Below are 25,374 nucleotides of genomic sequence, written 5' to 3'. Positions count from 1 at the left end.
TGTAATACTGTTGTTTGCCGAATAAATGTGAATTTTTTTTTTTTTTAATTACTGCATGCTTTTTTATTTACCTCATAAGCAGGCTTATGAAACACATGAGACAAGGAAAACAGATGGTGGACCTGCATGAGGGCAGAAGATTCCTTACAGATAAATATGTTACTGAACAGCTTCCAAGGAATTATACTGTGAAAATGTAAATGCTTTCAAATTGGCACCGCTACACTCCTCTGGTGAGCTCCAAATAAAGTCAGATGCATATCAAGGTTTGTACTGAAACAAAATGTGAGATGTACTACAACACAAGTACTTACCAAGACCACAATGCATTAGGACTTCAGCATTTGTATTCTGGAACCACAAAGGGCTCTGATATTGTACATCCTTTTACATGAAATGAGAGGAAGTAGGGAAGTGAGCTTAAGAGAGATAGCCTTAGAGACAGGTGCACAGTGACTGGACTGTTAGATAAAAAGGAAAGGACCATGAAATCTCCCACCTGTGAGAGCAGCAAGGCAGAAGATGTCTCTTAAGTCAAACACCCCTCCTGACATGGCATCCTCCAGGTCCATCCCTAGAGGCAAGTCTGTGATTGCTGAGCCGCCGCCTTCGACACCGTCTGCCACCGCACACTACGCACACGTCTCCATGATGCAGGGATCAGAGACAAGGCCCTGGAATGGACCCCCTCCTTCCTCTCCGGCAGAACCCAGAGTGTCCGCCTCCCCCCATTCCGATGCGAAGCCTCCAAGATCATCTGTGGCGTACCCCATGGATCATCCCTCAGCCCGACACTGTTCAACATCTACACGGCCCGCTCGCACAAGTCGCCCGACAGCACGACCTCAACATAATCTCCTACGCCGACGACACTCAACTGATCCTCTCCCTCACTAAGGACCCCCTCACCGCCAAATCCAACCTCCACGAAGGAATGAAGGCCATCGCCGACTGGATGAAGATCAGCCGACTTAAGCTGAACACAGACACGACGGAGGTCCTCATCCTCGGCTCCAACCCTTCAGCCTGGGACGACTCCTGGTGGCCTACGGCACTGGGAGCAGCCCCGACACCCACCGACCACGCACGCAACCTGGGAGTCATCATCGACTCAACACTCTCCATGACCAAGGAGTCAACGCAGTCTCCTCCTCCTGCTTCAACACCCTCCACATGCTCCGCAAGATCTACAGGTGGATCCCGACAGATACAAGAAGAACAGTCACCCAGGCCCTCGTCAGTAGCAGACTCAACTATGGAAACGCCCTCTACGTGGGAGCCCCGGCCAAGCTCATCAAATGACTGCAACTCAATTAAAACGCCTCTGCACACCTGATCCTCGACGTACCAAGCCACAGCCAAATCACTCCCCAACTGAGAAACCTGCACTGGCTCTCCCATCAACAAGAGGATTTCCTTCAAGCTCCTCATCCACGCACACAAGGCACTCCACAAGACCGGCCCAGCCTACCTCAACAGACGACTCTTCTTCTACATCCCCAACCGCTAGCTCCATTCCACCGACCTTGCCCTCACCACCCTCCCTCGCATCCGGTGGCAGATCCTTCTCCCACCTCGCCGCCAAGACCTGGAACACCCTCCCACTGAGCCTACGACAGACCCAAGACCTGCTGACCTTCAGGAGGTTACTCAGGAGCTGGCTGTTCGACCAATAGCGCCCCCCCCTTTCGCCCCCCAACGCCTTGAGAACCTCGCGGGTAAGTAGTGCGCTCTACAAATTCTTGATTGATTGATTGATTGATTAGAAGTTAATATTACTACAGGACAACTCTTTGGTTAAGGTTTCAGATAAGACATTTACGAGGAGAAGGGAAGAGGAATCTAGAGTGCCAACAAAGCTAGCTTGCACAGACAGACTCATAGGCTGAGCCATTGGAATTTTTTCACATAATTATAGATTTGCCTCATTTGCCACATAGTCCATCATCTGCTGAATAATCTGCAGTTGTTAACAAAAACAATGTGTTTCTAGCTCAAACGGATCAAAAGTTACCAAAAATGCAGCAACACCTTTGCAAATTTTGCCTGGCCAACTTGCTGCTGCTTATAGCTATTTAGGGTGTTATGCTGGTACTAACGAGGTGCAACCAATGCCAAGACAGTCTAAACAAGTGTAAACATAAAAATGACAAAATAATGGACTAATACTATCACACAGTGTGCCGAATTGCACTGCATAATTTGCCTTTTCTTGCTGCATAATTTTCAACACCCTGCCGCATTATTTGGTCCTCCATAGGTGTGTCTGGAACCGGGAGCCCAGAAATTAGCCACCAGGTCTGCAATGACTCACAAAAGCCTGACCTTCTCACAGATCCCCAAAGATTTGCCATGGATGGAGATCCAAATGACCATAAAGGACCAGACTCGGAAATATTGTACAGATTAAGAAGGTGAGGAAACTCTTTCGCTAGATTCTGAGTGATCAGGGATTCTGGTCTGAGAGAGCAAGTTAGGCAGTGCCAGAATCAACATACAGGCAGAGCTCATTGGAAAAAGGAGAAAAGGAGGGTATAAGACTGCAGCCAATCAAATCGTGAAGTATAGTTATGATGTTTACACTTTGATGGATCAAGCAATGGCTTACCTTGGAGATCAGCAATTTCTTCATCATTCGAGGTTAGGCCCTGGAGGCGAGGACATCTTCATCATCACTGCCTTCCTCCAAAGTGAGGGTGTTGTGTGGAGAAAGTGTAGCGTTCATGGGGGGAAAGCCACACCAACCTTTTTAAGGAGTACCTTGCCAGAGAAAGGCACGTATAAGGTGCTTGTTTTTGCAGGTAGACTTGCCAATTTAAGGCATCCACTTCAGGAATCTGTTTGACCTCATGGTCACTGGTTCAAATCCCAGTGGTCCACCTCATCCATACATCTTACGGAGGTCTTTACCTTTGAGTTTGGTAGCAATAAACATTTCCTATGCAGCATCAACAGGCCGCAAGGTGTGAATTTGTGCTTTACATATATAAATGTTATGGAGTTAATGTGAAATATTAGTATTACATGTAACAAGTCAGGCTCTACATACGTGCATTGCAAAGAGGTTTTACTAAGGGCAGGATGAATTAAGAGGGAGTTTCTGTAGACGATGGATGGCTTAAAGATTTAGGAAAGAAGCCGAGGTTGAGCAGAGGAAGATAATACACAGATAGTACCTGCTGCATATTGCTGCCGTGTAGTAGTCCTGATTCTACTTCATGCCACTTTAATTCACCACTCACACTTCCTATCTGTTTATCTCGCTCTTACAGATTCTTTTCCATCCCTCCTTTATCCCCTTGTCACTGTTTTCCCTTCTGTCTTTTTCTCTTTCTTTCCTGTTGTTGTGTTTTTCTCTCTCTTGCTCTGGATCAAAGTCTGATGAAAAAAAGGCGCCGGTTCCCAAAAATGAGTGCCGGTGAGCAACATCTGCAACTACCAACTCAATGTAAGCACTGAGCAGGGGTTAGGGAAAGGTAGTTAGGCAAGAGTTTAAATCAGTTTGTCTGAGAAGTTCTAGGAGCAGCTATAAAGAGGCTGCTGTTGTCCGAACTCTCAATATTTTTGTTCTATGTACCTAATGGGAGATAATAATATATTAGTGTGTGCATATAGTGGTGCACCCGTCTTGTCTTGCCTTAATATGCAACACTTGGATGCAATTGTTAAGTGGCAGATACACAGAGAAACATATGGCTGAAAGGTCCACAATGACATGTGAGGCTAAAAAGAGAGAAGGAGCTGGTAATGCTACTTTGTCGCAGGCTTCCACACTGTATTATGATTTAGCATATTAAAAATGCTTTGGTAAATTGGGGGCATGTGATTGGGTATTATGGCAGTACCTATAAAACACAGAGGTAGATTTGGACGCCCCTGGCCACACCGTGGGATGCCTTCAGTGGCTGGGGTTCAATGCCCATCGAGCGGCACTGCACATTGCGAATAATTGTGGTAGGGAATATCGAAGGCAAAATACTGACGGGTCATAATGTCTACGCCAAATTATGCCACAGGGTTGACTAAATTACAGACCAGCCAACTCCCAGGATACCACCGTGTTTCACACAATATTGGCTCCAGGGCACAAGTCCTAAAAAAAGAAGAGGGGGCGCTGTCACTGGAAGTGACGTCACGACAGGAAGTGAAGTCACGAAAGGTGCGGAGCTCCTCGTCCCTGAGAGGCCAAAGAGTGAAGTCCAGCTGTTTGGCAGGGGGGACGGCGTCCCTCTGGTAAAATATGTGGGGGGGGACGCCGTCCACCCGCGTGGTACCCCGACTCGAGCCCTGATTGGCTCCGTTCACAGGGTCACCAGGTGAAGAGCCGATATCACAAGGTAGGCACACAATTCCCTAGAAACCCCTGCAGAGAGCAGGTTTCCAGATAATTGTTTTGTGGTTAAGCTCAGCCGAGGTCACGAGGTTTAAAACCGCCCCAGGACATTGGGGGCAGCCTCAAAAGCTTTGATTTTGTTTTTGGTGGGATGGAGGAGTGTGGAGGAAGGAGAGGAAGGGGCTGTCATTGGAAGGGTGTAGGATTGTCGTGGGAGGGGCTGTGCAAGCCACTAATCCCCGCCCCTTTTATAGCCACGCCCCCTCCTCACATGGCAAAAAAATTACATGTTGGCAGGTCTGAAAATATGTGCCAGATAAAGACAAATTATGTGGCACTTTTTTTTATAGTATTAATTATTTTGTAATTTTTACACGTTAATAGTGTCTGTGCAAAGGTTTCACTTCATTCGTACTAGTTTAAAAAACAAATACAGAAATAAGAACCTCAAAGATGACCAGTTAACCTTTGCAAAGTGCCTTCAGCTGCGCGCTAGCCCATGTTACCTCGTTTACAACTAACTTTTGATCGTCTGAGCTAGAAACAATTTTCTTTTTAAAATCTGCAATTTATGTCGCAGATAACGGATTATCCCCCAGATGCATCAAGCACCCATTTTGCGATTCCTTATTAGCGAAAAATAAGGATTCGCTAAGAAGGAATTGCAAAATGCTATGCATGAAGATCTCGCTTAAAAAATAGCGATTTCTTAAAATTCCTTAATTGCGACTCGCAAATTGCGAGTTGCAATTAAGGAATACCTCCCCATTCATTCCTATGGGCCTAGGAATGAATGGGAAGACAATCTCAATTTGCGATTCTCAATTAGAGAATCGCAAATTGAGATTGCAATTTCAAGGGTGCCAGGGTGTCAAAAGGACATCCTATTGCACCCCTGAAATCTGCATATGGGTACATCTTGCACACACACATGCCCGAAGGGCATGTTTGTTGGTAAAAATGGAAATTTGAAAAATGTACTTTAGTGCATTTTTCAAAGTTTTTGCAAATTACCATGAAGTTCAACTTCATGGTAATTTGCACCCCCTATTAGCGAAATCGCTATTTTTTTTACTTTAATGCATTGCATTTAAGGAATCTCAATTTGAGATTCTTTAAATGCAATAGCAATTTAAGTAATCGCAATTTTGCGATTTCTTAAATTGCGATTTTTGCACTTGGGATGATGCATCCCAAATGATGATGCATCCCAAATGCAAAAATACCGGTCGCAAAGGGGCAGATTCTGAGAATCTGCCCCTTTGCGAGCGGTTTTTAGCTTGATGCATCTGGGCCTATGTGGCAAAGGTGACAAATCCATGCTTATGCGAAAATAGCCACTTCCGCAGAATCGCACCATTGCAGTGTTCCTGCCTTTGGGTGACTAGGCCTTTCCCTCCTTGATTAGACCACCCCCGCCTCTCCCTCCCATCTCACGCAGCTACTTCCCAGTGCTCTATCTCTACACCCCATCTCCCCTCCCTCCCATTTAGCTCCCTGCTTCCATTGATGCTTTTATTGAGAGCGCTAATCCCAGGGCAGGGGAAGCCGGGGGGGGGGGGGGGGGGGCAGGGAGGGTGGATTCCTGTACATCACCGAGGGCTTGAGTGTAACTGAAACCTCTTCAGCTCCGCAGTTCATCACTTAAAGAAAATCATTAGGTGCACGTAATGCATCTGCCTGGGACACCCGGACCCTGCAGAGAGAGGCGGGGTGAGGCTCTGCTCCCCCACCCCGAGAGGCAAAGAGGCATGTGGCCAATCGACTTCCATCCCTGGGAGGGGTACCACTTCTCCCTCTAGGGTGGCTAGAGGGCTTGGGGCAACACTAATGCCCTCATTCCTGGGAAGGGTACCGCTGCCCCTGCATCCCGTGAGGCAAGAGGGCTTGTGATCAACACTGCTTCCCACATACCCTGGGAAGGGTACCTTCCTGCATCCCTGGGAGGAGGATCGCACCTCCCCCATTCCTGGGGACAGTACCACTTCTCCATGCTGTGAGGCAAGAGGGCTTGTGATCAACACGGACCCCCACATTTCCGGGGCTAGTCCCATTGCTCCTCCATCGCTGGGAAGGGTACCACTGCTCCTGCATCCCTGGGAGGATTATAGTTGTTTATCCTCTCCTGAAAAATGTACCACTGTTCCCTCCTTCCTGTGAAATTTACCATGCTACTCCATCCCTGTCAGGGCACAAGTCCTTTAAAACGAAGTGCGTGTGTGTGTGTGTGTGAGGGGGGGGGGGGGGGGGGGGGGGGCTGACGTCACAATAGGAAATGACCCCACGAAAGGTGGCTTGCACCATCAGACTAATTGCCTCCCCTCGCTCACCCCTTAGATGCGATTGCATCAGAGAAGCCAGGGCGTGAGCAGCGTTCTGCATGAGCTCCGATCTCCCCCCAGAGAGGCCAAAGAGTGAAAGTGTGGCTTCATTTGCTCCAGTTATCGAGCACTCTGTAAAATAAGTGGGGGGACGCCGTCCACCTGCGTGGTACCCCAACTCGAGCCCTGATCCCTGTGAGGAGTAAGGTTGCTCCTTCCTTACGTGGCACAAGTAAGGAGTAAGAGTCTAAGAAGTACATCTGCTCCTCTGTATCTGGGGTAAATTTTAATGTTCTCCTTCTCCTTGGAGAACTACCACAGCTCCTCCATGATTCAGAGCAGGGTTCTCCAAAGCCGGTCCTGGAGGGCTGGATACATGCCATATTTTTTGCATATCCCCCAGTTGGATCAATGTAGTTATCTTTATACTCTGGCATGGACCTGGCCCTCCAGGACTGACTCTAGAAAACCTTGGTTTGGAGGAGTATTGCTGTCCTTCCACTATTGGTTTGAAGGGGTACCATTCCTCCCCATCCCTGGGAAGAGTACACTTCTCTGTATCACTGGGAAGAGTATCTCTTCTCCTCCATCCGTGGGAAGAGTATGCTGCCCTGAATCCCTGGGAATAAATACCAGCATTTGGAAAGCGCACAGTTACCTCCGGAGAGGTGTCCCGGCACTGGGAGCCATCGAGAAGATTAAGCGAGTTATTGCCCAGAGTCACAAGGTGCTGGGCTAACCTGCCACCGGTGCCGGGGATCGAACCGTAAGCCTCCGTGTTCTGGAGACAGCCGCCCTGGCCGCTGCACCACACCTCTTCCCTGCTCCTCCATGCCTGGGAAAAGTATGCTGCTCTGCATCACTGGGAAGAGTATCCTTGCTCCTCCATCCCTGGGTAGAGTACGAATCACTGCTCTGCATCACTGGGAAGAGTATCCTTGTGCCTCCATCCCTGGGAAGAGTACGAATCACTGCTCTGCATCACTGGGAAGAGTATCCTTGCTCCTCCATCCCTGGGAAGAGTACGCTGCCCTGAATCCCTGGGAAGAGTATACCTGCTCCTCCATCCCTGGAAATAGTATCCCTGCTCCTGTTTGCCTGGGAAGAGTATCCCTGCCCCACCATCCCAGGGAAGAGTACAGCTGCTCCTGCATCCCTGAAAGAAGTACTGTTGCTCCTCAACTCCTGGGAAATATACCACACTTCCTCCATTCCTGGGACATTGACCACTGCTTTTCCATTCCTGGAAGGAGCAAGGCAGTTCCTCCATAGCTGGGAGGAGTACTACTGCTACCTCATTGTTGCAAAGTCATCCTGTGCCCTGGGCACCCCCAACTTTTTGCTGACTGGAACTGGTGGTAACTGACTCTGACTGACCCTGGGCTCTGTTTAACTAGGCCCAGTGCCATTGCCAAGCTAAAAGGGACACATTAGAATACAATTAAGACACCCAACATACACTAGGGTATACTATGGTATGGTGGGGTACCCCTGTAATTGGCATGACCTACCCCATAAGCCCCTAGTATGTAATAGGGTAGGGGATTGAAACTACCTAGAAGTCTCCAGTATCCTGGGGCATGGCAGTTTAGAGGTCAGCAGATTTTCTGCACTAGCATGTGTGCAGTGCTGAAGCCTGAGGTCAGTTTAAAAGGGATGTATGTCATTACCACGCATGCTTTTACAACGCATGCCTTTACCACGCAGGTTTAACAACGCAAGTCATTACAACGACTTGCGTTGGGGGGTGCTGGAGAGTGAATAGTTTAATTTACTATTCCAACTCCAGTCCCCGTGGATAGTAGGGAAGGTTTTGGATAGTAAATTAACTATTCCTTATCCTAGAGTGCCCCCCAGCGCAAGTCGTTGTAACAACTTTCGTTGTAAAAGTTGCGTGGTAAAGGTACTGCGTTGTAAAAGTTGCGTTGCAACTGCTGTTTACCGTTTAAAAGCATCCCTGGTGGCCAGGACAGCTTTTAAACCTTCAATTGTGCCCAAACTCGACTTTGAGGGTAGGGGCCCTTAAAAATGAAAAACCTACCATGTTTTTGCATATTTGGGACCCCCAGGGTCACCCCTAGGTATTTCAGGGGTGGGGGGTCAGTTATCTATAAGGAGCACCCTTATAAAATGAGTTTTTATATACCTGGGTAAAGTGAAATTTTATATTTCACTCCCCACATTGTATTAAAGAACTGCTCAAATTCGACTTTGATGCTAGAAGAATTGGGTAAGGATGATCTGCAATATTTCTGCTGATTCAGAACCCCTGAAGTCTCCCCTAGTTGCACAGGGGGTGGGGGTCCTGTAGAAATTAGGGAAATACTTATAAAATATGGTTTTATAAGCCCTGGTGCTGGAAAAGTGGCCCAAGTCATTTTCCCCATTGCAAACCCCCTGCCCCATAGGTTAATACGGTAGGAAGTTATTGATTAATAAATATTGATAGGAGAGGACTAGCCGGACCATTCAAAGACTTACCAGAATGGTAGTAGTAAATCCAACAATATTAGATTGTTGAATTTCTCCTAAAGTGTACATACAAGAAGTTATGAGACTTTCTTGTTTGTAAGTCCAAATTCAGCCTTTCAGTGGTCTGCTCTGATTGGTCAGAGTTAAGTGGATTAGCCAGGCTGCTGGGAGGGCAGTGTGCTGGTCTATAGGAATGCCAGGCCAGGAGGTGGCGTTGTAAACTATGCTCTTCAAAGGCAGAGGGGAGGCCTGGGTTTCAGGTTCACTCTGCCAGTCTTGACCCAGAGTCAGGGCTAGGCTTAAGGAAGGTATATGAAGATGGTAGGGGGAGAGTCCATGGAAATAAGCCATCCCAGGGGATGTGTTTAGCCAGCTCTAACCTCCTTGCTGGAAAATCAGCCATTATGGATTTGGAAGAATGATGCACTCTGGGACAAACTAATGATACACTCTACAGGATGTGGTCAGAACTATGAGGAGTTGCCCTGCTCTCATTGGAAAGCAGTGACCTGGTGCTTGACCCAGAGAAATTTGAATAAGTATCTGAGAGGGACAGAGCCCTCCAGATCGGCTGCTTGAAACTGAATGAAGCGAGAAGTGCCCGGCTGGAAAGATTTTGCTGTGCAAGGAACTCTAAGGCCTGACCTATGATGACTGCACCATCTGAAACTACAGCCCTGAGGATTACCTTGCTGCCAAAGGACTAAGAGTGGACTCCTAGCAAGCTACAGGTCAACAGAGCTCGCTTGGACAGTCGGAGGAAGCAGGCAGCAGACCGTCGGGAGAGTCTCTTCGCGATTTCGCTGGGAATGAGCCCGAGCGCTTCACCCTTCATCGTTTTAAGCCAAGCTCGATCTGGGGGACACATTATCTGAAACACCCTGTGGGACGCGTTTTAAATCATTACGAACCCGATGTATGCATTTTTCTAAAACCCGCCTCTACACCTACGGTCTGTTGCCCCTGAATTTACGTATGTGCTTCCGGACATACTGGAGTATCCCGTTCTCTGTATTCATCTCTTCGAGTTTATTGATGTCTCCTCTCCTAGCCCTTTGAAGTAACACTTGAGAATGGGTTACAGAAACACTTTGGTTTTTCAGTCTGTTGCCCAGCCAAGTTAATATGGAACTGTAACAGCAATTTACCTGCGCCCTGATGAAGGAATTCCAAAATTTGGCACTCTTTCCGAAACGCGCGTCGGCGCTTTTCTCTGTTTGTTGGTCTTAAATGTGTTTTGAGTGTTTTTTCTCCCTATTTATATAATGATGGCTGAAGTTGTGTATGCTTGTGAGTATGAATGATTTATGTGAACTATGGTTACTGTTTTCAAGCGCTGGGCTAATATAGCAATAGTAATCCGTGTATATTAAATAATGTGTCTGATGTTTATAATCCTCTTTGAACAATCGAATGTCTTTTTTATTCATCTAAATATATGAAAATAAAATAATTTTGATATCCGACAGTTCTTCTGTGGGCAACTTCTTATGATTTGTACTATTTTGTCCTTTAGAATAATGGGAACTTCCCGGTCATGTTTTGATTATTGCTGACCTATGATGACTGCACCATCTGAAACTACAGCCCTGTGGATTACCTTGCTGCCAAAGGACTAAGAGTGGACTCCTAGCAAGCTACAGGTCAACAGAGCTCGCTTGGACAGCCCTACAAAGAATTCAATGCCTGGAGTACCAGTGGATTTGCAAGGGTTTTGTTTAAGTGGATTGCGGAATTGAAGTTTCACACTTTCAAGGACCGTCTTGGAAATTCCAGAACCTTGGATTGTGTGTTGGATACTTTGGGACCCGCAAGCAGAACTCCAGGAAGGTGTTATAACTGGACCCCGCTTGCTGAAGAAGGCGGCCCACCACAGTGGTGAGAAAATTCTTCAGAACAATTTATAAAGGCGTGTCCCTGACAGAGAAAACAAAATGATTTAAAAGGGCACTGTTGGTTTCTAAGCACTAAAAAGTGACTAATCTTTAAAAATTCATATCTCTGGTTCCCTACAGTGGATTATTTTCGTTTTGGTGTCATTTAAAAGATAAAAATATTACCTATTTTTTATAAATTCGTGTTGGATTTTTATTTAGTGTTGTGTCTTAATTATTCACTGAAATTGTGTTTTTGAATGCTTTACATACCTGTGTTTGAAGTTAAGCCTGTCTGCTTGCAGCCACGTTACAAAAGGGTTGAGAAAAGGAATAATTTTCTAAGACCTATGCTGAGTCCTATCATGTGTTAGTGGCCTTATTGCCAGTGGCAGACCTACATTTGCCCCTACCAATAACCCACTTTCCAACACTCATCCTCGAGAAGTGTACCACTTTCCCAAGATTCCTGGGATGAGTACAGCTGTTCCTCCAAAGCCAAGAGAAGATTTGCTGTGCCTTATCCCTGTGACATGTACCCCTGGTAATTGATTCCTGGGAGGAGTATGTCTTTCTAGAAGTACTTCTGCTCCTCCATCTCTGGGGCGAGTATCAATCTCCTTTACCCACGGGAGAACTACCTCTGGTCCTCCGCTCTTTACAGGAGTACTCCTGTTCTTCCATCCTTTGTTTGGAAGAGTACATTGTATGTGCAACCCTTGGCAGAGTACCACTCATCCCACTCCATTGAAAACTAATACTCCTCCTCCTTCCCAGGGGTGAGTGCCATTACTCCCTTATTCAGGGGAAAGCATAACTGTTCCTCCATGCCTTGGAGGCATACTGCGGTCCTTCCATTGTAGTTTGGGAGGAGTACGATTGCTCCTGCATCCTTTGAAGGAGTAATGGTGCTCCTCCATCCTGGTAGTGCTAATCCTCCATCCTTTGTATGATGCTGCAGCTAACGCTGGTATTCCCCAGTATTCGTACCAATAGCCATCTCTTGAGAGATGCTGCTGACACTGCACTACCACCTACTGGGGTGGTGCAGGAGGATCAATGTTACTTTCAGCCTTGAGGAGGACACTGCAGCTGCTCTCTTCCTTCTGATGAGTACCATTGTTCACTCCAATACCAGCCTCCTCCATTTAGGGATGTAGTAAAAATTCCCCTTATCCACAGATGTTCTCTCTATGCCTGGGTGGAACACCGCAGCTGCTTCTAACCCCGAGCGGAGTATCATTGCTTCCTCCATTCCTAGGCTCAGTAGTACTGCTGCCTCCAGGTCTGGAAGGAACAACATCACTGCCCTCTCCCTCCTGTACAGGAGAAGCACCACTGCTGCTGGGGCATGGGGCATTTGGTGATCACTGGGCAGTATCCATATTGTTATTTGCAACTCTGCCCAGATTTACAGATTAGAATGTGCTCTAAAAAGAGATCGGAGCCGAGATATTGTATGACAGAAGTAGCTATAGTAAGTGAATCAGAGCTAGTTCTTTCATAGGTAATATATAAAATTATAGATTGGTAACTGAATAACAAAGATGTTTCCCATGATTGGGATCTGACTAAAATCAAAAACGTCTGTGATGTATTTCAAAACCGGAGTAGAAAACATTGACTATTCTCAATGTCAGAAATAGGCCCGGGCGGTGAACTCTGCTCCGTTCACGGAGTTTGCAGAGTTTCTGCACACAGAGTTCGGAAAAACTCACCAACATCAAGTTGGTGAGTGCAAGCGAAGAAAATCCACTCAGGGTATTCTTGTTTCGAGCAGTCCAAGGCTCCTTCATGGGTGAGGCGTGGATACAGGTTAGTGAATACAGACTTACAACTCAAAATGCACAGCAGCAGCAATAAATCATTGGCCAGCCAAATATTCACTTTCATGACAAAAGAGAAGTATTTCATTTCTAGCACTGTCCACATAAAGGAAAAATACGACATTCACAAACAATCACACAATTCCGCTTGAGGTCGGGGGCTAGAGTTTCTTTGGTGATACCCTGTTCCACTCTTTCCTCACATTAGCGATCGTGGTTATTCCTCATTGACTATTGTTAACATCCAGGGTGTGCCCTACTAGCAGTCCGAGTCTCAAGAGCCCACTTTGACTCTCAATTAACATCAACAGTGTTCTAGAGCTGCAGTGCTACTAGCAGCAAGGTCCCCCTATTTATGAAATGTGTGGTAACAGCAGTCTCCACACACATCACAATTAAGTGGGCTGCTCACACGAGGGCCTTTGTCTTCATGTTTCACCCTCCCAAAATTATTAATCTTCAAACCTCTGTTTCCTATTGACTTCCTCAAGCACGCTGTCAATAATGGTATCCTAGCCTGACTCCGTACTCTTCGTGACAGCATCTGCGTCTAAATGATTCTACTTCATCACAAACAGATCTGTCTTCATTTGCTGTATTAGCTCCAATCCTGTCAGGTGAACGAGGTAGTTCAGACCTAGAAAAATCCCTATCAGTTCTTAGTCAATGTTAACCATAATCTATGAGAAAAGTTAGGAGTGTTAATGAGGGAGTGGTTGGAGAGAAGCTGGTAAGGTCTAGGTATTGTTGGTTGTGTTTTAGGGTGAGGTAACATTTGCCAAGTATTATGAAGGTAGGATTGGGTCAAAGAGAGAGCAGGGAGATGCCTAACTTGTCACAGCAATGTTGCTGGAAGGGCAATAGACTGCCACAATGTGTATTTTAAAAGAAGCAGTAATGATTAAAGGGACATGCACCGGAAGGGAGTGATATAGTAAGGAAGACTCTGACTACACACATATCCTGGAGTAGTCCCGGAATTCCAAAAGTCTGGAATGTCTTCCAAATATTGGGTTAACCCAATGGAAGCAAATTTTAAATTTTTATCTGGCTAGTTTGTGAACTGAGCCCGTTGTAAGCTCCTCTGAGTTATCATCAAGACAAAGGGTATACATTGCAGTTACCTTAATTTTACCCAACAAGCAGATTGTGAGAGAGAGATACTAGGAATCTTTGCTTTGCTGGCTGCAATATTTTTTTATATAGCACAAATTTGACCCTAAGGAATCAGAGAGCTTTACATGAGCACCAGTTGCATTACAGATGGACACATTCATTTATTTTTGTTAGGCACAGGACGATAAAGTGATTTGCCCAGAATCACAGGGGGTTTAAGGCCGCCCCTGAGACTCGAACCTGGTTCCCCGCTTCAAAGTCAGCCACCCTAGCTGTTAAGCCATACCCTCTCCCCGGTTAAATATTAGATGTGGCGCTAGAAATGAGACTATGCAATGTTTGTTTGTCTTTACCTTAGAACTTTTTCATGATTTTTTAATATTTTTTCTGTATCAGGAGTATTGGTTTGTACATATGGCAATGAATTGGTATTTGTAAATACAACACTTTTCGGATTTGACTGGTATTTGTAAATACTGTACTTTCCTGTTACCATATTCCTGTGAAATAATGAATGTTACTAAATTGTTATATAAAAACAAGAAAATATCACATATAACTACAAATAATCAAATGTAAGAGAAACAGGACTAGGGGGCATATGTATGAAGCCATTTTCCCGTTCGCAAACGGGCCAATTCTCAGAATCGGCCCGTTTGCGAACGGGAAAAAGCCTTTTGGGATGTATCATCCCAAAAGGCCCTAGCACAACAGGGAATGGCAAAATTTGCGATTCCCTATTCTGCGAATGCATTTAAGGAATCGTAAATTGCAATTTCTTAAATGCTATTCTGGAAGCACCCAAGTTGTGTGATTTTGCCTTTAGAAATCGCAAATTACCACCAACTTCAAGTTGGTGGTAATTTGTGATCTCTTTGAAAAAAGCACTTTTTTGCATTTTCAAAGTGCCATGTGGCGCACATACATGCCCTTAGGGAATGTATGTGCACCACATGTACACACATGCTTATTTCAGGGGAGCAACAGGGTGTCCTTTTGACAACCTTGCACCCTTGAAATTGCATTCGCAATTTGCGAGTAACTAATGGGTACTCACAAATTGGAATGTCTTCCCATTTATTCCTATGGGCCCCTAGGCCCATAGGAATGAATAGGAAGGTATTCCTTCATTGCCGATTCGCAATTGAGGAATACGTAGGAATCGCAATTAATATTGCTAATCCTACATGCATTGCCTTTTGCGAGTCATTAATAGCGAATCGCTAAAATTCGCTATTAAGGACTTGCAAAACGCTTTCTTGATATATATGCCCCTAGATGTTTATCCATGATAAATACCTAAAGACAAATTCTCAAAATTTAGTGTTTATTTTTTATTTTTTATTTGTAACCATGAGTCAGGAGCGTGTGAGCTGCCTTACTGGAGTTGTGAACTGTCTTTCCTTCTCCTCACGAAGCTCTGATTTTTGTGTTATTTTTCTCTGTTTAACATTGTAAAGCATTTACAAGAAGTAAAATCCCTACTCTTAGCTAAATTCACATGAATTTAGTCTAATATACCTTTGTTCTCATTATGTCTCCTCCCAAAAAACTTTGCAGAGTTGATCTCCCATACACCGCTGCAACCTTCACTTGTTTTCACCTGCTTAAATTGTTTTGCGCATCTATGCTGGACATATTTTCTGAACGTTGGCCCACCTTTACAACGTTGCTATCTCACCTGTTTTACATTTGCCTAAATTGCTTGCTCATATTTGCTTGATATATTTTGTTTAGCTTTCATTCTTTTATTTCTGTACAGTTGCCCTCCTTTACACTGTTGCCACCCCACCATGTCTACATTTGATCAATTTGCTTTTGTTCAACTTTGTTTTATATCTTGTTTACCTTTTATCTGTTTTTATCCCATTTGTATGTAAAACGCTCTGATATCCGCAAGGATCTTGTTCGCGCTCTATAAAACTTTCAAAATAAATAAATAAATAAATAAATTTCGCATACTGCACTTCTGCAGTCATTTTTCTTTTATCATATTTTAACACAAAGCTCTTCCCGCATCCCTAAAAAATGTAGCCCAGCAGGAAATAAAAACAATCTTCCTCTTCTATGAACTTTGGAATTTTCCAACATTTGAAAACAAATCAAAGATAAATAGTGATCTTACGTGCCACTCTTTTTGTCATAATGTTTTGATTAAAATAGCATAATCCAGAGCGACAGAGGACAGAGAAAAGGGAGAAAGCAAGAGAATTACAGGTTCTATAATATGCACATCTTGACTTAAATCTTGACTTCGGTTATCAATCATGTTTTAGGTACATCTTTAGTTACTTTTCATTATTTGCGAGTCTTTCCAACAAGTGCCCTTTTAAAAAGTATTTAAAGAAACCAACTATACGAAAAGACAGCTAAATTCACACTACAACTACCTAAGACTGAACGTTTTATTGTGCTAGCGAGATGGTGGGATAAAAGTATTTCTTTCTTTTATTGTAAGATATGAGTGCAGGACCTGTGTGAGCCCAGAGGCAGGAGCGCTGGTAACAATCTGCCTGCATGGCCCCAGTGATTGAGGAAAGAGCAAAGTAAGGCCAGGCGTTCATTAGATGGCCATGCCTCTAGCATGAAAAATGCATGGCTAGCAGCAGGTCTCCTTTGCAGGGTGAACTCCGAGTTAATCTCACCTAAAGCGAAGAGCACGGAATCTGAACCCAGCCATTGAGCCTCATCAGCCCTGCATAATGCGCGTAAACCTGCCAGGACAGGGAAATCTAAATTTGATTAAAGACAAGGAGGCAGATATTACATGCAAGAGATGGCTGCCGATATTGCTTACTTCAGCAAGGAGTAGAAATAGCCGATAGCTGAAAGGTCAAGGGTCAGGTTACCATCCTCCTGAGACCCTGTTGATTTGTCGCTCACCAGTGAGGGCTGAGACAGGGACGAGTACCTGGTGGGAAGGAAAATCTTATTGCAACAAGCGCCTATGTAATGAACAAAGAGCTGTTTTCATCAATCGTGGTCGGGGAGAAGGAAAGAGCTCCCTGACAGATAACACATGAGTGTAGAGGATGTGGCGCAACAGCAGAGCTGCTGACTTGAGAGTTGGGGATCCCGTTTCGAGTCTCAGCGGCACTGCTCAACATCCTATGATTCTATGCAAATCACCTAATCTCTCTGGGTGATACGTTGTTATATAAATATGCTGTAATAGTAAAAGGCAATACGTTATGAAAATATAGTTCCACCAAAGCAGATGTTAGCAGTATTTTGACCGCAGGAAACTGATTAGAAAAGCAGACAAGGAACGAGCATTGGTAAATGCAGAAAATATGCGACAGCCAATCCAAAGGGAGGAAATGTAAGTGTCACGCACAGGAACCAATGAGAAGCCAGGAAAGATAGGCGGCGGGATGTAAGCCTCTTTTAAGTTTATATTAAAAACAACCGATTTCTCAAGCACAGTGCAATTACTGTGCTGGCGAAACCTAAAAAGGGAAAGCGGAATGAACACATGCGGCTGGCGTCCAGGGAAATCTGGAGAATTCTGACAGACTGAAGGCCTGCAGGGCTGGGGTACAGTCAGCACGTGTATAGCAGTTTTGTATGCGGAAGGCTAGTGGTAAGCTTACCTCTCGTTTTAAGTTGTTAAAAGGCTGGCGCTGTTGCTTCCAGAACCTTCTACAGTATATCAACCACTTTGTGAAGGCTGAGGCTCCCCACTCCTGTCATACGTTGCTGCTCCTGTGGCTTTTGAAAGTGTTTTTATCCCCCAAGAGGCTCCCAGAGCTTTCATAAGGAGGACGCAGATGAAAGGCTCTTTAGAAGACAGGCGGGAAAGAACAGAAACATTGCTAACACTGTTTATTAGCACTAAGGCTCCCAGTTTACCATTTTTACTGATTTCTACAGGCAAATGTCTATATTTATTTTTAAATGTAGATGAAAAGAAAAATTACATCTTTTTTTATTGAAGCCCCAGGTACATACGCATTTCTACAGAGCCCCAAGGACATATGCAACACTATGGAGCCCCAGTTACATAGACAACACTACTAAGCCCTGGGTACAAACACAACACTACAGAGCCCCCGGAATCATACACAACACTACGGAGCCCCGCGTGCATAGACAACACTATGAAGCCCCAGGTACATACGCATTTCTACAGAGCCCCGAGGACATATGCAACAATAAGTAGCCCCGGGTACATTACTAACAGTACGGAGCCCCAGGTACATACGCAACACTACAGAACGCCAGGTAAATCGGCAAAACTACGGAACCCCGGGTTCATAACCAACAGTACAGAGCCCCGGGTACATACGCAAAAATATTGAGCGCAGGGTATATATGCAACACTACGGAGCCCCGGCTACATAGACAACACTACGGAGCCCCGGGTACATACACAACACTACGGAGCGCCGGGTACATATGCAACATTACGGAGCCCCGGGTACATAGACAACACAACAAAGCCCCAGGTACATACGAAACCCTACAGAGCCCGAGGACATACGCAACTCTACAGAGCCCCGAGTACATAGACAACATGACGGAGCCCCGGGTATACACGCAACGTTACAGAGCCCAGGGGTACATACGCAAATCTACGGAGCCCCGGGTACATAGACTACACTACGGAGCCCCGGGTACATACACAACACTACGGAGTCCCGAGTACATAGACAACACTACGGAGCTCCGGGTACATACGCAACACTACGGAGCCCCGAGGACATACGCAACATTACGGAGTCCCGGGTGAATACGCAACACTATGGAGCCTTGGGTACATAGACAACTCTATGAAGCTCCGGGTACATATGCAACACTACGGAGCCCCGAGGACATACGCAACATTACGGAGTCCCGGGTGAATACGCAACACTATGGAGCCCTGGGTACATAGACAACTCTCTGAAGCTCCGGGTACATACGCAACACTACAGAGCCCCCAGGACATACGCAACACTACGGAGCCCCGGGTACATAGGCAACACTACGGAGCCCCGGGTACTTAGGCAACACTACAGCGCCCAGGGTACATACGCAACACTAGGGAGCCCCGGGTACATAAACAACACTACGAAGCCCAGGTTACATACAGAACACTACGAAACCCCTGGTACATACGCAACAGTACGGAGTCCCGGGAACATATGCAACACTACGTAGCCCCGGGTATATATGCAACACTACAGAGGCCCAGGTACATAGTCAACACTACGGAGCCACGCGTACATAGACAACACTACGGAGCCCCAGGTACATAGACAACACTATGGAGCTCTGGGTACACACTCAACACTACAGAGCCCTGAGGACATGCACAACTCTACGGAGTCCTGGGTAAATACGCAACACAATGGAGCCCCAGGTACATACCAACAAATATAACGGTCCCTTTTCTTTGTTTAAATAAACAGATAAGACTTTGATGGAAAGTCTACCTGTTCAACTTTCCTTTTATAGTGGCCAGTATGTTAAGTCAGATTTTTAGTCCAGACAAATTAACACATTTACATATATATCATAAGTATTGTTCATCATAAAAATGCAGTCTATATTTCTAGGGTGAACAGAGCAAGATTAACAAAAGAATGAATTTTATATTAAATTTTATTTTCAAAGGATCTGATCTTTTTTCGTTAGTATTTCATTAAAAACATCATACAATTTATTAAAACATTACAATACATAATATAAAAAACAATTGGAAAATAGAAAAAAACTGTTGACGCGGCGTTTTGGTGAAAACGTTGGTCACCTTCTTCAGGACAATAATTTCTTATTTAAAAACAATTTGCATACATTTTTGTACTAATTTCGCAGCCCTTCTCAATTGGCTTCAGTTGCAGTGACCTATGGGATTTCCTGCCACTAGGTTTACTTGAAAATGAATCTTGGGTTTAATCCATTTCCCCAAATTGGAATTTCCTCATTGCCAGTTGGTATTACTTTTTTTGCTGACTGAATATGAGTCTAATGGTAATTCAATTACTCATTTGAGATTTCGGGGATCTTTTATTGTAAACAGTCCACCATCCCAAGTGTTTCTACCTCAATTTTAATATTAATATTGGAACTGAGGATCTGGACAGGATGGTCGGACTCGTTACCCCGTTTTCATTGCTTGGTTCTTTCTTCTGGGTTAATGAGGGCTTAGTAAAGTTGGACCTTCTCTTCTTATATGGTTTGTCTACAGCAGGTATAAGTGATTTCCCTGATTTGTAGTTGACCCAGGGTTCTTTGTCTGTTTTCCTCAGGCCTGCTTCCCTCGACCGTCCTGTGTTCTTCTGTGGCTGGAACTGAGCAACACTACGGAGCCCCGAGGACATACGCAACATTACGGAGTCCCGGGTGAATACGCAACACTATGGAGCCCTGGGTACATAGACAACTCTACGATGCTCCAGATACATACGCAACACTACAGAGCCCCGATGACCTACGCAACACAATGGAGCCCCGAGGACATACACAACACTACGGACCCCCGGGTACATACCCAACACTATAGACCCCCAGGTACATACACATCACAACGGAGCCCGGGACACAGACACAACACTACGGTGCCCCGAGTACATACACAACACTACGGATCCCCGGGAACATACACAACACTATGGAGCCCCAAGGACATACACAACACTAATGACCCCTGAGGAAATACACAACACTACAAAGCTCCGGGTACATATACAACCCTACGGACCCCTCGGGTACATACACAACACTGCGGAGCCCCCGGGTACATACACAACACTACAGAGCCCCAGGTACATACACAACACTACAGACCCCCGGGTGCATACACAACATTACGGACCCCGGGAACATACACAACACTACGGAGCCCCGGGTACAAACATAACACTACAGAGCCCCGGGTGCGTACACAACACTACGGACCCCTGGGTGCGTACACAACACTATGGAGCCCCGGGTACATACACAACACTACGGAGCCCTGGGTACGTGCACAACACTATGGAGGCCCGGGTGTGTGCACAACACCACAGAGGCCCAGGTACATAAACAATACCATTGAACCCCTGTTACATACACACCACTATGGAGCCCTGGTACATACGCAACACTACAGAGCCCCGGGTACCTGCACAACTCTACGGACCCCATGGTACATACACAACACTATGGATCCCCGTGTACATACACAACACTACTGACCGTCAGGTACATGCACAACACTACGGAATACCGGGTACAAACACAACAGTACGGAATCCAAGTTACATACACAGCACTACGGAGCCCCAGTACATATATAACACAACGGCACCCCGGGTGCATACACAACACTACGGACCCCTGGGTGATTACATAACAGTACGGAGCCCAGGGTACATACACAGTTACACGAAGGGGGTTTACCCAATTAAGTGACAGGGACCTGGGTGCTGATTGGTACATAGAGAAAAGTGGGTCCCTGTATACAACAATATCTTCATAAGACACACAATATTAGAGAAAAGAATAAAGATATAAATATGTATAAGAGACAGAATTTGTCACACTGTTATTTAATCACAATGTGCTTTTCAACTGAATATGACAAAACATTGGCAGTCCTACGATTAAAATAGTGCCCCAGGAGTAGGAAGGGTGGGTGGGAAAGTGATGTGAGGGAAGGGATGTGCCGAATTGGTCATTTATGTAAAAGAACAATTAATGCATCCTAAGATATAAAACATATCAGTCTGGCTTAACAGAAATAGCCAGTAGCACACTAAAAGCAATCAATGCTCAATACAATGTCAAAAAACCCATGCCAGCAGCACATATATTAATATACTCAATGCTGGGAGCGCTAGCTGGTTCAAGGTGGTATCCGTCGACGTTTCGACCCCCAAATAGTGAAACAATCGGGGGAAATTTGGTACGGCTAGCCTATAATCAGCATCTAATGCCTGACACACACAGTTGGACAGGGGCCTACCTCACTATGAATTACGAAGGAGCTCCAGTCTTCGTGTTCGTACTTCAGCGAGCCATGTCTGCGGTCTCAAAAATCCAAAAGGGAGAACGGCTCACTGTCATAAATCTGAACCGAGTGTGTTCACGCGGCATCCACACACCCCATAAGTAGCAAATTCCATGGACCCTACCTTGAAAAAAGAAGAAGCGACAGGAGGTCTTGAATCCCTTCCTTTGCAATGGTGGAACGCGCGGTGACCGGGCGTCTTAGATAAACGCCGGCGCTCCAACGTGTTCTGACGCACGATGCGTGAGGCCATAGAAGGCAGACTATTCACTGGGCCTTATTTATGAAGGCCTTGCGCCGCCGGTGCGTCACTTTTTCCCATGTTAAAAGTGACGCACCGGCGGCGCAAGGCCTTCATAAATAAGGCCCCCAGGGTGCCTAACGTGCCGAAATGCTAAAAAAGTCCTCATTTTGAAAGTAGAGCCGGATTATTACCACATTCGACTATTACAGAAGAATTCTACTAAAAAAGGAACTCTACTAAAAAAAGGAAGACTTTGTAAATTTGATGTTAATTGAGTGCATATATCGCGCACCTTTCATCGCAGGAAGGTGTAGGCGAGATCATGTATCTTCACACAACATGTCATTTTCGAAGTTGCACAAGAGAGAAAAGAGAAAATACATTTTCCTTGTTCAACTGATGCGTTATGTTCATGCAACAAATAGATAAATTAACAAAACAATATTAGTTGAGTATAGAATATATGCATCGCGCACCTTTCAGCACAGGAAGGTGTAGGCGGAATGACCTACCTGTGGAATGCATGCCACACGATATTAGTAGCAAATCTTAACTGGCACATGTAAGGGATATATGCTGTTATATATACAAAGAGCTCTGAACTGCTAAGGCTATTTATTAGATTATATGGCCAGAGTTCGCGCACCTCTCAAAGTAGATACACAACCCTAAAGATACTAAAGTACATAAACAACAATTTGGATACCGAAGTACATACACAACACAGGGAGCTCCAGGTAAATACACAACACTACGAACCGCCGGGTATATACAGAACACTAGGGGGCAGATTTATGAGGCACTTGCGCCACGTTTACGCCGCTGTTGCGTCACGCAAGGCGGCGTAAACGTGGCGCATCCCTACGAACGATTTACAACGTGACGCATCTAGGCAGATGCGTCACGTTGTAAAGCCCTGCGCCGCTTGTGGGCGTTCCGGCGCAGGGTGGGCGTTCCGGGGCAGGTGCGCCTCGCAAAAGTGGCTGAGTGAAATCTATAAGATTTCACTCAGTCACTTTCAGGCCAATGCTGCGTCAAAAGCCTGCGCCTGCTTGAAGCAGGCGTAGGTCTTGACGCAACATTGTGGAGATGGGGCACCCCCGAGCCTTGCTGGAGCTGCGTCGCGCTTGCGACGCAACTCCAGCAATGCGTCACCTTTACGGCACAGATGCGTCACGCATCTGTGCCGTTTTTGCCCCATGGTGCGCCGCATCATAAATGCGGCGCACCAAGGGTGGCGGAGCTGTGGCGCACTGTGGCGCATGTTAACTGGCGCATCCCTGGGGATGCGCCAGTTAACATAAATCTGCCCCTAGGGGCCTACGGTACATAAACAACACTATCCATAGGTACACATACAATACTACAGATTCCCAGGTGCATACGAAACAATACGAGCCCAAGACACAGCACTACGGACCCCATGACACATACACAACACTGTGGGTCCTCCGGTACATTTGGACACGAGCACCCTTACACACCGATCAGCACTACTAGGAGCCTCGCACAACACCAGACACTTCCCACAGGGGACACCCTTCCCCACAGCCCCTCACCCGCGCGTGCATCCCCTGAACAGGGTGACAAGTTCTGTTAGTGGCGGAAACGCAGACAATAACAATACCAGGAATCACCGATAGAAGCAGAGGGCGAGAGTTCAGAGAGGGGAGAGAGCACGGAGGATGAGACCGCAGGGAAAAGAGAACAGCGCAGGAAGGATGAGAGTGCAGAGAAAGGAAAAGAGTAGGGAGAATGAGAGCGCTGGCAAGGGAAAGAGTAGGGAGAAGTAGAGCGCAGGGAAGGGATAGTGTAGGGATGATAAGAGTGCAGGGAAAGAGTAGGGAGATGAGAGTGCAGGAAAGAGGAGTAGGGAGTATGAGAGTGCTGGGAAGAGAAAGAGTAGTGAGGATGAGAGTGCAGGGAATGGATAGAGTGGTGAGGATGAGAATGCAGGAAGGGAAAGAGTTGGGATGATGAGAGTGCAGGGAAGGGAAAGAGTGGTGAGGATGAGAGTGCCGGGAAGAGAAAGAGTAGGGAGGATGAGAGTGCATTTCTTATTGAGTGATAGATGGTGATGGTGAGTGGTGAGGATGAGAATGCAGGAAGGGAAAGAGTAGGGATGATGAGAGTTCAGGAAGGGAAAGAGTAGGGAGGATGAGAGTGCAGGGAAGGGAAAGAGTAGGGAGGATGAGAGTGCAGGGAAGGGAAAGAGTAGGGATCATGAGAGAGGAAAGAGTCGAGAGGATGAGAGTGCAGAAAGGGAAAGAGTTGGGAGGATGAGAGTGCAGAGAAGGGGATAGAGAATGGAAGATGAGCTCTGAGACTTAGGCTGCGAAGGGAAGGTGAGTGTCTGGGGAAGGGAAAGAGTAGGGAGGATGAGAGTGCAGGGAAGGGAAAGAGTAGTGAGGATGAGAGTGCAGGGAATGGATAGAGTGGTGAGGATGAGAATGCAGGAAGGGAAAGAGTAGGGATGATGAGAGTTCAGGAAGGGAAAGAGTAGTGAGGGTGAGAGTGCCGGGAAGAGAAAGAGTAGGGAGGATGAGAGTGCATTTCTTATTGAGTGATAGATGGTGATGGTGAGTGGTGAGGATGAGAATGCAGGAAGGGAAAGAGTAGGGATGATGAGAGTTCAGGAAGGGAAAGAGTAGGGAGGATGAGAGTGCAGGGAAGGGAAAGAGTAGGGAGGATGAGAGTGCAGGGAAGGGAAAGAGTAGGGATCATGAGAGAGGAAAGAGTCGAGAGGATGAGAGTGCAGAAAGGGAAAGAGTTGGGAGGATGAGAGTGCAGAGAAGGGGATAGAGAATGGAAGATGAGCTCTGAGACTTAGGCTGCGAAGGGAAGGTGAGTGTCTGGGGAAGGGAAAGAGTAGGGAGGATGAGAGTGCAGGGAAGGGAAAGAGTAGGGAGGATGAGAGTGCAGGGAAGGGAAAGAGTAGGGATCATGAGAGAGGAAAGAGTCGAGAGGATGAGAGTGCAGGGAAGGGAAAGAGTAGGGATCATGAGAGAGGAAAGAGTCGAGAGGATGAGAGTGCAGGGAAGGGAAAGAGTAGGGATCATGAGAGAGGAAAGAGTCGAGAGGATGAGAGTGCAGGGAAGGGAAAGAGTAGGGAGGATGAGAGTGCAGGGAAGGGAAAGAGTAGGGAGGATGAGAGTGCAGGGAAGGGAAAGAGTAGGGAGGATGAGAGTGCAGGGAAGGGAAAGAGTAGGGATC

The sequence above is a fragment of the Lissotriton helveticus genome, chromosome 5_1 (genome assembly GCF_964261635.1).
Source record: "Lissotriton helveticus chromosome 5_1, aLisHel1.1, whole genome shotgun sequence".
Taxonomy (NCBI): Eukaryota; Metazoa; Chordata; class Amphibia; order Caudata; family Salamandridae; genus Lissotriton; species Lissotriton helveticus.
Note: the sequence above shows the minus strand (reverse complement) of the source record.